At 40.1% G+C, this 14851-nt stretch overlaps 1 protein-coding gene across 1 annotated transcript in view; it reads left to right on the top strand.

Annotated features, from left to right (window-relative positions):
- tsnare1 (T-SNARE Domain Containing 1) overlaps positions 1-14851 on the top strand; it is a 181972-nt gene that overhangs the window by 152212 nt on the left and 14909 nt on the right. The gene's annotated exons all lie outside the window — the stretch shown is intronic.

Below are 14851 nucleotides of genomic sequence, written 5' to 3'. Positions count from 1 at the left end.
CTGATGTTTGTCTAGTTATACTGTTGATGCCATTAGAGCTGATATCTGCCTCTTATTTAAGTTACAATGTAATGTCAACACATATACTTAATATTTCATAATAAGGCCTTTATTTTCAAACTGCATTCTAAAGAATAGAACACATGTGGACACACACAGACGCACACTGGACACCAGTTTCTTATGTATTGTTAAGCTTGTTATAAATGTCATTTAAGCAGAGAGTCTGTTCCAGTCAGGATCAGTTTCTGTACACAGAGAACGTATAAAACAATACATTGTTTAATTGTAAAGCTGCAACTAAGGATCATGTCCTATCAAGTCTTAAATGGCAGAAAATAGTGACATTTTGTCAACTGTATTGATTTAAAAAAACAAATATTCCTCCGCTTTAAAAGAAAGAAGAAAAACAATATTTTTAACAACTGCTTTTTTAGTAAAAAAAGTCAGTTTTGTCAAATAACTTGCTGCTTGTCAATAGACTTATTGATATTTAGTCAGAAATGGCTTCAAAGATAACTTCGGGATTTTTCAACCTATTTTCCCATGTGTTTGTGTGTAAGCGACAAGTGGAGACAACAATTATTGAAATCAATCCAGTATTCAGGAAGGGAGCACCGGCCGGCAGCCGCCAAATGAGATACAATGTAACTAAACGGGGCACCGGGCATACGCCAATATACAGTCCTGTGTGTCCTGTGTGCTGTGTGCTGTGTCCTGTGTCCTGTGTCCTGTGTCCTGTGTGCTGTGTGTCCTGTGTGCTGTGTGTCCTGTGTGTCCTGTGTGCTGTGGGTCTTGTGTGCGGTGTGCTGTGTGCCCTGACTGACAGTAGCTGGTGAATGTGGCTTTCTCCTCTGGTACATCAACATGAGAATTTGTGTTCTCACAGGATTTCAGTGGTTTCCTGGCAACGTGACTCTAATGGATGGTCACTGTGTTGTTTGTGTGTTTACTCAGTTGTTGAGCAGCTCGCCTCTCTGGCAGCCAACACAACAATCTGTGTATGTTGTTGGAAACAGTTATTATGTGTCCAGTCTTTGCTGCTTTCAGTCATCTTGAACTGTGTTCCCAACTTTACATCCTGACTGTAACCTGCTGCAGGTCTTCAGAATTAGGACAACATCTAAACTGTTCGCTTTAAGGCCCATGGAAAAACCCTCACTCGGTGCGTCCCATGTATTTATACTTGTGTCCTCTCCGTCATGAATGTGTGGGTGACAGCAAGCAGTCTCTTTTTAGATCAGTGCTCATGAAGGAGAGGGCGTATGGAATGAAACAGGGCTCTTACTGTTTTTAACACACAGTTGCTGCGACTGTTAGTCTCTTCTTTGCTGCAGCCACTTATGTTTGAGTGACTGTTATTTCAGTCCAGCCTGTTGCTTATGGGGAAGGAAAAAAGTTCACTTTAAAGCTGTATTATTCTCTCTGACCAGAGTGACTTTCTGGCCTGGATTACTGACAAGGTTGCAGGAAATTAAACAAACGTTGAGGGCTGAGCTGAGCTGATTCTGTAAGAAGTCAAAAAGTGACAATAAAACAACCAAAACCTACGTAATCTGTGTCAGCAGCAGGGGTGGAGGGCAGAGAGACCAAACTCACAAGAAGGCTTAAGTTAGCTTTGCAAGGCCTTCATAGTACAGAAAATGTAAATGACATTAATCTCACAACCTCCTGTTAAACAATTGAAAGAGCACTAAAGACGTTCTTTTGGGAAACGTTGCTTCATAATTAACTGTTAAAGGATGCCAAAGGAAACACCCTCTGATACAAACACTCACTTTACAAATGTACATAAGCCCTAAGCGGACATGCAGCTATACATTTTAATGACTCTGTTTCCCATGATAACGAGTTATTTCAGTTGTTTCTCAAGATCTCGACTTATATATCTCGAGACGATGACGCTGCGCCACCGTCAGGTCAGATGATCATAACTCGTATCCTCAGAGGTGCAATTGCACAAAATGAACATAGAAACAGGCTTAACTGACCTCATTAGTGTGGGCAATGGCAGCATGGCATGTCCAGGGACCGGATTCACAAAGCATTCTTAGGAAAAAAAATCTTAAGTGCAATTTTCTTCGTTACTTTAGTGTTAAGAAAAAAGTTAAGAAAAATTGATGTTCCTGAACAAAGTTTTTTCTAATTTTCTTCTTATGTTTCTCTCTAAGAAAGAACTTAAGAATACGTGAGATTCTTGAACACAAAGTTCTTAAATTTCTTCTTAAGTTTCTTAACAACTTTAAGGTGACCCTACATGTGTCTTAATATTGTGACAGTGAAAAGGTCAGCCTCTACCTTATTCATTTAAACACATTTTAGACAATCACTTCACTGAATTTCAGTTGTACAAGGTTCACTTACAAAAGCTTACATTTACTTAAACATTTATTTGGAATGTTAGCATGTCACTATTGTTTATGGTGAACATCTCATATCTACCAAAGTAAGCTAGCAAATGAGACAGTTAAGATTTAAAGGGCCTTTAACCAAAGCCAGTAACTAATGTTTGAATGTTTTCCTGTGTTAACATGTTGGTTAATCCGGCCCCACATCGCAATGACCAGCCTGTTGTTTTATTTTAAAGATCGACAGAAAATGATCCCGTTATCATGAGAAAACGAGATAAATAAGTCGACATCTCGAGAAAACAATCACGACTAAATAAAATGTATGGCTGCATGTCCGCTTAGGGCTTCTGATGACTGTCTGGAAAGAAACCTTCATTTATAACGATTAGATTAATAAAGAAAATAAACCATCGTTTTCACTGTAGCCTGTTTCATAATAACACCTTTCTTACTCTGAGCCACAAATATGATAAAACATTCAGACACAAAGACATTTTGTTCATTGATTTACTGACAAAGTCGTTATCTTTGAATGACACCACAGATGGAACAGCCATGTCCCCTGCAAAGAATATTACCAAAATTCACTCATTGCTTTGCAACATAAAAACGTACAACATTGACAGCTTCATGCTGTCAGACAGGGACAGAAGAAGCGGAGTTTAGAGATGGGTAACCCCTGGCTGGAAGTTGATGACCAAACAGGTCATTACAGAACTTCCTGGTTAAATAAAGAAAATAAAGTGTTTCTAAGAAGTGATGAAGAAACACAGAAATGATATTTAATGGTAAATAAGGTGTCCTCCTCTGCAGTCCTGTAGCAAAGCTGGCATATGCCAGTGACGGGCCACCTGACTAATTTTAGCATCATATTACTCATGGCTGGAAAAGCTCTCTTGTCTTTTTCACTTACTTGATGTTCAATACAAGATGTCTCCGCTTGCATAAAGTATTGACCGCCACCAAAATGGAAATCCAGTGGAACAAAGCGTCCTGTTCGTAAAACAGCAGGCTGAATCGATGCTCCCATGGCGACCGGATCCATGTTGATGCTCAGCAGTTGGTTGTCGACGTTCAAGAGGCGAGACACTATCAGTTACCACAGCGAGACTGTCTAAAGAAAGGAGCAGTTCTTTGTGAAGTCCACCACCACTGACTGCTGAACTGTTAACACATGCTCATAGAAGATTATTGATGCTAACCTGAGCTGTCACAGAGCAGACTGTCTGATGACGCAGACCTCAGGGTACGTTTTTGTTTCCTTTGTGTTTTAAAGAGCAAGGGGAACGTCAAGTAAAGTATTAAAAGGAATATAAGTCAGAGTTTATGAGTTCAAACATGTATTGTGTTCTGTATTAAACCGAAAGTATTTATTTATGTCAAACGATCCCATTTACTGTATGTTCAGAGGTCAGGGGATGGACATGCATCTCTACATCTCTCTATTCACAGTAGAGTACAGATACTATTCTTATTTTATCATCGCTGATACTTTCAACAGTCTATACATGATCTGATCGCAGTGGACACAAGCCTATTCATGGCTCTGTATTCTTTTTCTAAGACTAACAGGATGTCAGAGTGAGTTTAGCGTACACATTTTATCATAGCGGACCACAGAGTTAACAGGATGCAGTGTTTTGCTCTCTTACAGTCTGTGCAGACGAGCTTGTAGTCAAAGGTCATTCACATTCAGATTAAACATTCACTTCCTGTACATTGACACTAAATCCTGCGTCTGTATATTCCTATGCAGAACTATCAACATTAACAAATGCAAAACTAAAACCGCCCACATACAGTAAAAGCAGACTCTGACTGTAAACATGGTTTGGTCTTCCTGAGAATACATCTTCCCATCAGTGTGAGAGTATAACATCCCCATTCCCACTGTACAGACTCATAACATGGACTCTTTGACTTTAGGAGAAGAGACTGCGTTAACTGCCACAGCAGAGAGGATATAATCCTGGCAAAGTCAACAAGTTATTGAATCAAAGATCCAAACGAACACGTGGCCTCAGATCCATGAAACATTTTGGTAAAAGTATTTTTCTGCATTAACTGCCAAAATGTTTAGTCACTATTAAAGCGATTTTACCAGGAATATTAATGTAAACACTTTTGCCTTCTCTGTAAACTTTTATTGGCAAAGATAAATGTTTTAATTTATGAAGTATTTTATAGCTCGTATCCATGTTCATTTTTTCTTTAAGAGAGGACATCACCATCCACGGAGGCAAAACGTAAGTGGACAGATGGAGAGACAAACAGGAGTGACATAAAACCGGTAAACAGAGCAGAATGACTTTGTGCTTTATATTCGGAAGAAGGGATCAATCGGAGATTCTGAAAAGATCTGAAAAAGCTAGCCAGGCTCAGACCCTCTGTCAAGGCTGATGGGTATTTTAAAGTTGTTGTTTTTTATTCCACCCGACTATGGAGACATACTGGAAATGTCTCCAAAATGTGACAGAGGATCTCGATTAAACCAAACTTTCCAATTCATAATTATATAGCTGATTTCAGTGCACGTACCAGAAAGGATTTTAATGGGAATAATTAAACATGAATAAGAATGAAAAGAAGTAGATTTATAGTGACCTAATGTGCTGACTGTGGACAGGAAGGACTGTGGAAGAACAGCTGTGTATTTCAGTGCACAGTTACTTTCTATTAGCTTAACAGATTAATTGACCAGTAAATATGACCGAATGTTTGAGCTCCCTGACAGTCAATATTTAGTAACACCGTCACTGGCAGAACTCACAGACACTGTAGCCAGATACCTGTCTATCTATGAGATGTGCATGAGATATATATACATCTATTTGGGCTGTCAATCGATTCAATATTTAAATTGTAATAGTTAACTTGCAAGTAATCACAAATTATCATATTTCTTACCTGTTGTAAATTTACCTTAAAGAGATATTTTTCAAGTTTTTAATCCTCTCATCAACATGGGAATGGACAGATATGCTTCTTTATGCAAATGTATGTTTATTATTATTGCAACATTCCAAAGCAATGACAAATACTGTCCAGAATATTCTACAGAATAACCTCAAAGGTACTGCACGCTCAAGAAATATGCTGAAAGCATAACATGGCAAACTGAAGCCCAACAAGCAACAACAGACGACATGTTGAGCTGAATGTAACATGTAAGTAATAAGTCGTTGAGTCTGAAGCAGGAGATAAAAATCATTTTATCTGTCAAAGTTTAATCACTTAATGACATGTTTCACAACCTGGGGCTCTCTGCATCAGCTGTGTGCTTGGCCAGCAAGTGGTATTAAAGTCGAGGTGAAATGAAAAATGTCTTTTTAATCCTTTTAGATCACATCTCCGGTAATATTGTGCATCTATTTGACAATATAGGCCAAAAAAAATACAGAAAATCCATTTCTTCGTATTCTTATATCAAAATCCGATCATTTTTTCTTCCTGTAAAAAAAATTTCACGTGTGCTTACGTCAGCTAGGACCAACCAATAATATCATGACATCCACCTGTCAATCAATCCGCAACATTTAGCTGCAGAGCACCAATAAACGCTCGGTCAGTTAGCTAGCTACTGCGCTGTGGAGAACGTCTGTCAACGCCCACTTCTCAACGATCAAATCAAATCCCTCTAATGATATGTCCCGCCTGCACGTCCTGTTTCACTCGGAAATACGTCACGATACGGAAGCTAGATACTCTCGAAATGCCGTTTCAGCTCGACTTTAAAGACTCGCTGTACTCCGGTGGTAACTACGTTTACATCGACAGTAAATACAAATAACTTTTGTTTTGTTCTGAGAACCGTCTAGCAGGGCTTTGAGGCTGAACTTGACATCTAAAAGACCCCTTTCTTTATCCACTTCTGCTCACGGAGGTTTGTTTCTGCTTGCTATCCACAACATTACCACTGCATTGCTTCCTGATTTCACAAACTACGGAGCGGACGGAGGGTCATTATAATAGAACGCTGCTGAATGTGCTTTAATCGTGTGTCAAAATAAATAGCGGTGCGTGAACGTGTTATTATCGCTCTAACTTTGACAGCCCTAATATATATACTGTAAATATATATATATATATATATATATATATATAATTTATCTTGGAAATTTAAAGCACAATAACAGTGTTACAGGTCTTGTCTTGAATTAAAAAATGCAATCACATTTCTCAGTGACAGACTGGACATTGGGAGTTAGAAGCGTATAATTTGGGTTAGCAAGAATCCCTCAATCTCCCTCCAGCCAGCCGCCGCTTTATTTAGATTTTGGTACTTAAATGAGGAGGTATCATGCCGGTAACTTATCATCTGAACTTCATGAATTAACTGCATCACGTTGCTTGGCCCTGTATCACTCGGCGCCAGTTGGGACCCCCCAGTAGGAAACAACGGACTCAAGCTGATGTCGTCACTAGCGCTCGCTCGCGCCACATGCTTTTGGGATACGTTGTTAGGTGACAATTTGCTGTGTGCTTTTCATTGAAAACCCTTTCACATGATATATTCATTTCATCCATACGTAATTTAGAAATCTTATTTAGTGCAGCATGCATGCATTAATGTTATGTCATTTAACATTTCTGCAAACTTTGTTTACCTTTTTTATTTAAAAAAAACACACAAGTTAACGGATGTTCAGACTTTTTAAAACACTGATTTGGTCAATAATACCGACAAAAGAGTTTGAAATACGTCGTTTTTGTAACAGTAACCTTAAAAGTGCAAAGGCTAATGACAAAGACGTCACACAAAATGCTGTCAGAAGAGAGAAAACATACTAACATCTGAAGTCCGTATTTCCATTTGGTTGTTGATTTGCATTATAGCCAGCTAATTTTGTCAGCAGATGATAACAAAGACAAGAAGAAAGATAACCAAACTGCTAATCATTGCTTTCTGTGCACATCAAATCAGCCAGAAGAAACACAGATGTTGATCAAGAGTGACGTAAAAGATTCATACATTCCAGACTCACCCTGCAGAGAGAGGTCATATTGTTAAAAAATCAGGCCTGTAATCATACGGCCACAAATATAAGATTTAAAACAATTAGTTCAATGTGATTTCTGCTGTAAGATCTGAGAAACATATTAGAGATTGAGCCTCTTCAGTCTGAACAAGCCTGAGCCACAGATTGTGTGTCTGCTGAGCCGCTCTTCATACAAACATCCTGTTAGCTCCTGCTGGTTACAATGATGTTCTCTCCTATTCACTACTAACATGATGGATGATGGTATGTTATCATGACATCATAACGCAGACTGACCACTTCATGGTATCCTCCCAACCGTTTTACTCTAGGCTCTCTGTCAGTGCCCATAACAATGTCAAATTAATGACATGGTACTGTGAATCCAAAGTCAGTTTGACCGGTTAGCTTCAAAAGATTGAGGATAAAAACCGTTAAAGAAAGTCACAGTGAATAAAAGACTGAGCAACCGTAACCTGTAAGGTAAACAGAGTCAGTACACGTTAGGAAGGATCAATCACAAAGAAAACCTCAGAGAAAAGGTAAAGATTTTTTAAACTTTGAAACTGGAAATTGATTTTAAAGAGACCAAGCATGACCTCAGAACAACTCAAGGACACACAGTATATGTAGAAGTTTCAAAATAAATGGCAGGATTTTAAATGGAGTCAACCCCTGAGTGAGAGTAAACTGAATAACAAGTTTAAGTAAAGTTAATATACAGTGAGCGGGTTGTTAGAGAAATGGAAACCCAACAGGGTGACACAGGAGCTGATGCGGGAGCTGAATCTACAGCCGCCATCCGAGTCTCAGCGTGTTTCAGCTCTTTGTTCAGCAGCCTGGACATTTCTGTTCTGGTTGACTCTTTTTACACTCAGTTATTTTCTACTGCAGCGGGCAGCGCTTTTACCCTGCTTAACTGCCCAGCACCAAGCAGCAGACAGACACAGTTAGAGTCGTGCTAGTAAATGTTAGGTTTACCAACCTGACCTGTATTTAGGTGTTTCCTAACCTGCATCTGTGGCAGGTCACTGAATATTCAGTCACTCAGTCGTCTTTGTCTGCAATTTCTGAAATCATTGTGGAACACTTTCAACATCCTTAAAGTGATAGTTTGGATTTTTGGACACCAGTTGTATGAAATACTTGCTAGTAGTGTCGTGGATGCAACGCTATTAGCTTACTCACCGAGTCCCGTGGTCGGAGTTCTGGACGGTTCTGAATGTAGAATAAGTAGTTCCGGCGACACGCCAGGTTCATGAAACCAAAAGATTTTACCCTACAAAAACAACATGCAGGCGATGGGGATCCATTTTCAACGTTCATTTTTAAAATACGTCTCCACCACATGCTGTGAACGAGATGAGCAGGAGGTGATCCACACGTAGTTATCAGTTATCATGAGCGCGGGGAGGAGAGGAGCAGATACGACACAGATCACAGATAAAAATTAAAAATTAAAAATAAAAAGTTAAAGACCCCGTTTGAAAATCAGTTTTTAACCTTAGTCTTCGTCAGCACCATCAGCACCATCATCTTTCACCGGAGTAGCTGCTACGACACTGCTGCTGTCTCTGCCTCCATCATGTATCCAGTATCATGGTCGAGAGGTATTCTACTCATGAGTCACTACTTCACTTCAGGATCCCTAGTTGCACGCTTGCACTTGATTTACCTTGATTCTCCTTCATCTTCTGCATTTTCGTCTTTTTCTTCTTCGTCTTCTTCTAATTCTTCGTTTTCGGCTTGCTGCTTCTTCTTCTTCACTATCCTCTTCTTCCTCTTTGTTTTCGTCTTCTTCTTCTTCTAATACTTCTCTGTTTTCTTCTCCTTCATCATCATCTTCTAATTATTTGTTTACGTCTTCTTCGTCCTCTTCTTTGTTTTCGTCTTTGAGGTTTTTTTTTTTTTTACACCAGTTGACATCCACAATGTTTAGTTGCATAAGTGCCACCCTAAGTTTTTAACCTCTGTTTCTGTTAAGTTAAAGCCGTATTTTGAGAAAAAAAAAAAATAATAATAATACAGCTCACAAATTTCTCCCGATTTAATTTGAGAAACGAAGAGTCTTAGGAGAAATGTGTTGGAGTAAAAGTACACTTCACAATGTCGTGGAGAAGAAGTGGAAGTTAACAGAAATATAAAAACTCAAGTATTTCATGGGAGTATCTGTACTTTACTTAACCACTGTAACTGTGTTGATACTACAAATCCCAGAATGCACTGCAACCACAGGCGCCAATCAAGACCTGCGAGCATTAGCTGTGTGAGTTGGCATTTCTGTGCCATGTAACAGATCTCACTCTGTCAAACCTCGAGCTTCAGGAAAAGCACTGTGTGATCACCGACATGTATGATGCAGTGAGCGCTTAACAAGCCAAGCTGCGCCTGTGGGAGACTCAGATGCAGCAAGGAAACTTGGGTCACTTTTCATGTCCCCAAACAACGACAAACTGGGTCTCCACCGCTGTGTTCCCAACCGCGCGTTTTGCAGAAAAACTGAGCAGACCTGGCAGAGTTCACACGGCTATTTTTTTACTTTGGAGCTCAGAAATGTATATATTTTTTTGTTGCCTGTGTTAAAACTTTTTTGGAAATGACTGAAAAAACTGCTGATAGAGAGGAAGACATAAATTAATGATACTGACGCTACTCAAATTTTATTTTGAATCTGATCTCATTTCTTCTTTTCAACACTTTTTTCTGAATTTTAAGATGTCTTGGGAGCATTTAAGTTCATATTTCTGTATGACTGATTTGTCATAATACCTCTGTCTGTCCTGAAAATGTTGACCCAGTTCTGCCCCCCTCTCTGTTTGAGTTTGAGACCCCTGGATTAAATCTTCTTCTCTCAATAATTTATTTGATTTTTGTTATTTATTTTTTGATTTTCGGTGGCCTCAAACATCTGTAAACTGATGACATTCCTCACAGCTTCTGAGTTGTGTCTAATGCTAATTAGCATGCTAACAGATGAGCTAAAACAATGTCCATGGCTATATCTGCTGAACATCAGTATTGTGCTTACTCTGAGCCTCACAGAGCTCTAACGTGGCTGTAGGTTCTCAGACTAATCACTGAATGTGTTAACAGTAAAGGTGGTCTCATATCGTTCACCAATGATCCAAACACAATCTGTTTAAATGGCTGTTAAAGGCAACAAGTGTGATCCTCACTTCTTTATTCCTGAACAGACCTCCAGCCAGCGTGCGTAGAAAGTGTGTGAAAAAGCGATGGAGAACAGAAGCACGAGAGGCAGGAAGGAGAATAGGCAGTGCCATACATCAGTTTAATGAGGGTGACGATGACAGAAATAACTGCAGAGCCGCTTCTGCTCTGAAATCAATAGCCTGGCGCTTTATGGCACTCTAAATAATGCAATAACTGCACCCTGACACTTATTCCTATACGAATTATGTTACTGGCACTGCCCTCACATCGTGTTTACAAAGTCATTTGGGGAGTGAGATTTCTCTATATGCATGTCAGCGCCATGTGCTCAAACACTTTGTTCATTGTGTCGAGGCTGCTGGGTTTCCTGTTCCCTTTGAGTCAAAGCACAAAAACCACTCTCTCCGCTGTAATAGTGAAATAATAAGCAATAACGTTTTACGGTAAGTACATTTGAATTGTGCTTCTTCAGATCACTTATTCGTAGTTACAATGAAGACATTTCCTGCTGGTTCTCCGATCCCAAGTCACCCCATTGTCGTCTGTTACAGACATGACAAAGGCAAACAGGAGTTATAACAGTCCATTATTATATATGCAGCATATAATGAGGCTAAAAAGGCTGACCAGTGGATCAATGCCTCAAGATCGCTGTCCCATCTGTTTGTGAAGCCGTGGCCATCTTGCTATGCAGCTCTCTCGGTTGACACATCGCTGTGTTAACTTGTCAAAGTAGCAACGCCCAAAAGCCTCCCGTGCTTTATTGTCTATTTTACTCTAAGTGGGACCATAACTGCCATTTCTCTCACATGGATCTATCTGTCACATATTAAATAAAGATAAATTAAAAGGTATAGGTCAGCTGGAACAAGCATTAAACTTTATCCTAGTTACCTTTTAAGGCTAGTTTATTTATGGAGCACCATTCGTACAACGTGCTTTACACAGATGAAAACAGCAGCATTAGGAGCATTTACATTAAGCAGAAATAGACACAAAAAAACCAAAATATATTTAAATATAAGTTCATGTCCGGTATGAACAATACAACAGTATATGCTTAAGCTTTAGTCTACTTTCCCGACTGGATTACTGCAATGGAGTCCTGTTCGGGGTTCCCAGCAAAGCCCCGGACAGTCTCCAGTATGTCCAAAACTTAGCTGCCAGGGCTTGGTGCGGGTGAGAACCCCCCCACATCACCCCCACCCTCATCCATCTCCACTGGCTCTCTGTCAAGTCCCGCTTCACCTATAAAATCCTCCTCCTCACCTACAAGTCTCTCCATTCCCTCCATCCCTGCACCCCATCCCAGAGTCTGCAGTCCTCAGATACAGGCCGGCTCTCCATCCCTCACTCTCGCCTCCGAACTGTTGGGAACCGAGCCTTCAGTGTTGCGGCCCCCACCCTCTGGAACTCTCTGCCTGCAGAGCTCAGCATCGCTGCCTCTCTGGACTTCTTTAAAAACACCCTCAAAACACATCTGTTCACCACGGCACTCACCACCTTCCCCTGTTTTCAGTGCTACCTCTTTCTGCCTATTTGTTTGCTTGTTTTGTTCTGTTGTCTGTTCATTATTTACTCTGTAAAGCGGCCTTGGGTCCCTTGAAAGGCGCTATATAAGTCTAAGTTATCATTATTATTATTATTGTTATTATTATTATTATTCTCTTTAATTGTAACTCATGAGTTTTTATTCCCAGAATTGTTCTTCTCTTGGGTCCCAGACCCTGCAGTGTCAGACTCCTACTGGACTGGATCTTCCCTTTTATTTTAAAGTAGTTCAAATACAAAACAGATTAAAATAAAAGATCAATTAAAAGTAAATGAATGTTGGCTTTTGAATGCAGCAGTAAATAGAAGTGTTTTAAGGCCTGTTTTAAAAGAGCTGACTGATTGAGAAAGCCTCAGGTACTCTGCCAGCTTGTTCCACAGTTGAGGAGAATAGAAACTACAAGCTGCCTCACCCTGCTTGGTTCTGGTTCTGGGAACAATGAGTAAACCTGTCCCACAGGACCTGAGGGGCCTGGATGCCTCGTAGGGAACTAGCATGTCTGATAGACATTTGGGCCCAGGACCATTTACTTAGGGTGACCATATTTTCAAACCTCCAAATAGGGACACTTGGATTTTACCGCAACCCCACATGTACGAGCTCATGGTACAACTGGATTTTTCATCAGTGAATCTGTAGGCAGGGACGTGGATTTTAGGGACGGCAAGTGTTCTGGTTTCCATTTGTACTACGCTTGTAGTCCGAGTACTATTGACCAATCACGTATCAATCAGCAGGCTGCAGCGTATGAAGGGAAAATAGTCTGTGTGGAGAGCAAAAGCAGGCGGAACCCATCAGCGGTCATCTGACAACAATTTACCTTCTTAATCTCTATAAACAGATGTCTGTATGTAAGTTCAGCAAGAATCTGTGCTAGATCTAAAATTCAACTTGAGACAAATTCCCTGACGCTGTGTCACGAAAGCCATTCAGAATTCAAATTTCCCGACTTCCTCAAATGCATCAGAAATTATTGATCCGACCTCCATTCAACAAACAAACATTTTAAAAGTAGTTCTTCTCCTCTTGAGGACAGACCTGACAAAGCTTCATTTTTACTTTTTACTAATCTGCATCATGATGTTGACATTTCGGCAAAGATAAGCTGTTAATTAAAGTACATCACAGGACAAAGGCGTTCTTTATCTGTAAAAATGCAGCACACACAAAAACAAGGTAGGCCTACAAACATCTTGAGGCCAATATAACTTAACCAGAATTATGAAAACATAAAAATGACATGACCACTGGCCTACCTGATGTTACGCAGCAGGTCCTGTCAGTATGATAAGCAAGCCGCATACCGAGATTGATTGACACATGTACAAACAAATCAGTAATGAACTTTGACCTGCGGTGCATTAGTGATGTTTATCTATTGGTTAAAACAGCAACAGCCTTGGCAACTACATTGACTGACATAGAGACAAGTCAGTGTTGCAAGCATGGTACATTTTTTTAGTATTTCAATTGGTCAAATCCGGGACATATTAGTGTTTTAGAGATATTTGTTGGGACACGGAGCTTAAAAAACGTGACAGTCCCGGTCAAATCAGGACATTTGGTCACCCTACATTTAGTGCTTTATGTGCAGGAGTGGGGTTTAAAAATCTATCCTTTGACACACAGGAAGGAAGTGCAGGGAGCTGAGGACTGGTGTAATGTGTTCTACTTTCTTGGTGTTAACAGTTTTAACTCTGAAATTGCCATAGGTGTGAGCATGAGTGGTTTTCTCTCTCTATGTGTCAGTCCTGTGATTGACTGGCGATCAGCCCAGGGTGTAGCCCAACTCTCGCCCAATGACAGATATGCTCCAGCCCTACCACAACCCTGCACAGGATAGGATAGATAATGGATGGATGGATAACATCCTACATGCACCTGTGTCTTGTACTTTAGACTATGCACTATTCATGTTTGTTTTTCTGTAAACTGGACTCTTCTTTGAGTGTGTAGCCTTTTCAAAGAAGTCTCACCAGAAACGGGAGCATCACTCTATATATAGGAAGCACTGGTAAATGCCATGATTTCAGTCACAAATATGTGCATCCAAACAACCTGTTTGTCCTCTGGCATTATTCTTAGTTCTAACAGATCACAAATATATAAATGTCTTCTCTGAGCAGTAACTTTTCCTCAGGTGCAGAGCTAGCTCGGACCATAATTTAAGGTTTTGTTCATGGACTCACGCACAGCTTGTTTAAACAAAGCCAGAGATTGGACAGGGTACATACCTGGCTTCACACACGTATTAGTGGATAAGAGGATGATGGAAGAACTCATCAATTCATTATAAAAGGGAACTGTGCCCTCTAACAACGTACACACACATTCTGTCACCCTCACACATAACATCCAGGACATACTTTGAACAGGCAGGTGACACACAGACTCTGCAGCTCAGCGGTCACTTCCCTCTGTGCTCTGGTGAAGAGCTGCACGAATGTGATATCAAACAAGAAAATGGAGAGTACTCCTTTTGCATCAAGCAACAATAAAGTAGCAGCTTGACATGTGTCAGTTAATTTGCTTCACTATAGCACATCCTGTGATGTGACTATTGCACATGCACACATCGCAGTTGCGATTATTAAACGACAGCTTGTAGATCTCCCTTTTAAGCAGTAAAGGAGAATATTAAAGCAGTATGTATTCGACAGATTTCATGGGACGTGCTCTTAATTTGAAGGAACACAAGCACCAAAACAGCCATGACATGAGATCAGAGTGTCCATAATGGCCTTGAGTGCTTAACAGTGAACATACTCAAAATTAATTAGATGATCATATATTAATAT

This window comes from Semicossyphus pulcher, unplaced genomic scaffold, assembly GCF_022749685.1.
Source record: "Semicossyphus pulcher isolate SPU_LCO1_2020_fin unplaced genomic scaffold, fSemPul1.0.p SCAF_9, whole genome shotgun sequence".
NCBI lineage: Eukaryota > Metazoa > Chordata > Actinopteri > Labriformes > Labridae > Semicossyphus > Semicossyphus pulcher.
The sequence above is the reverse complement of the archived record's forward strand: the minus strand, read 5'-3'. Positions and strand labels throughout refer to the sequence as shown.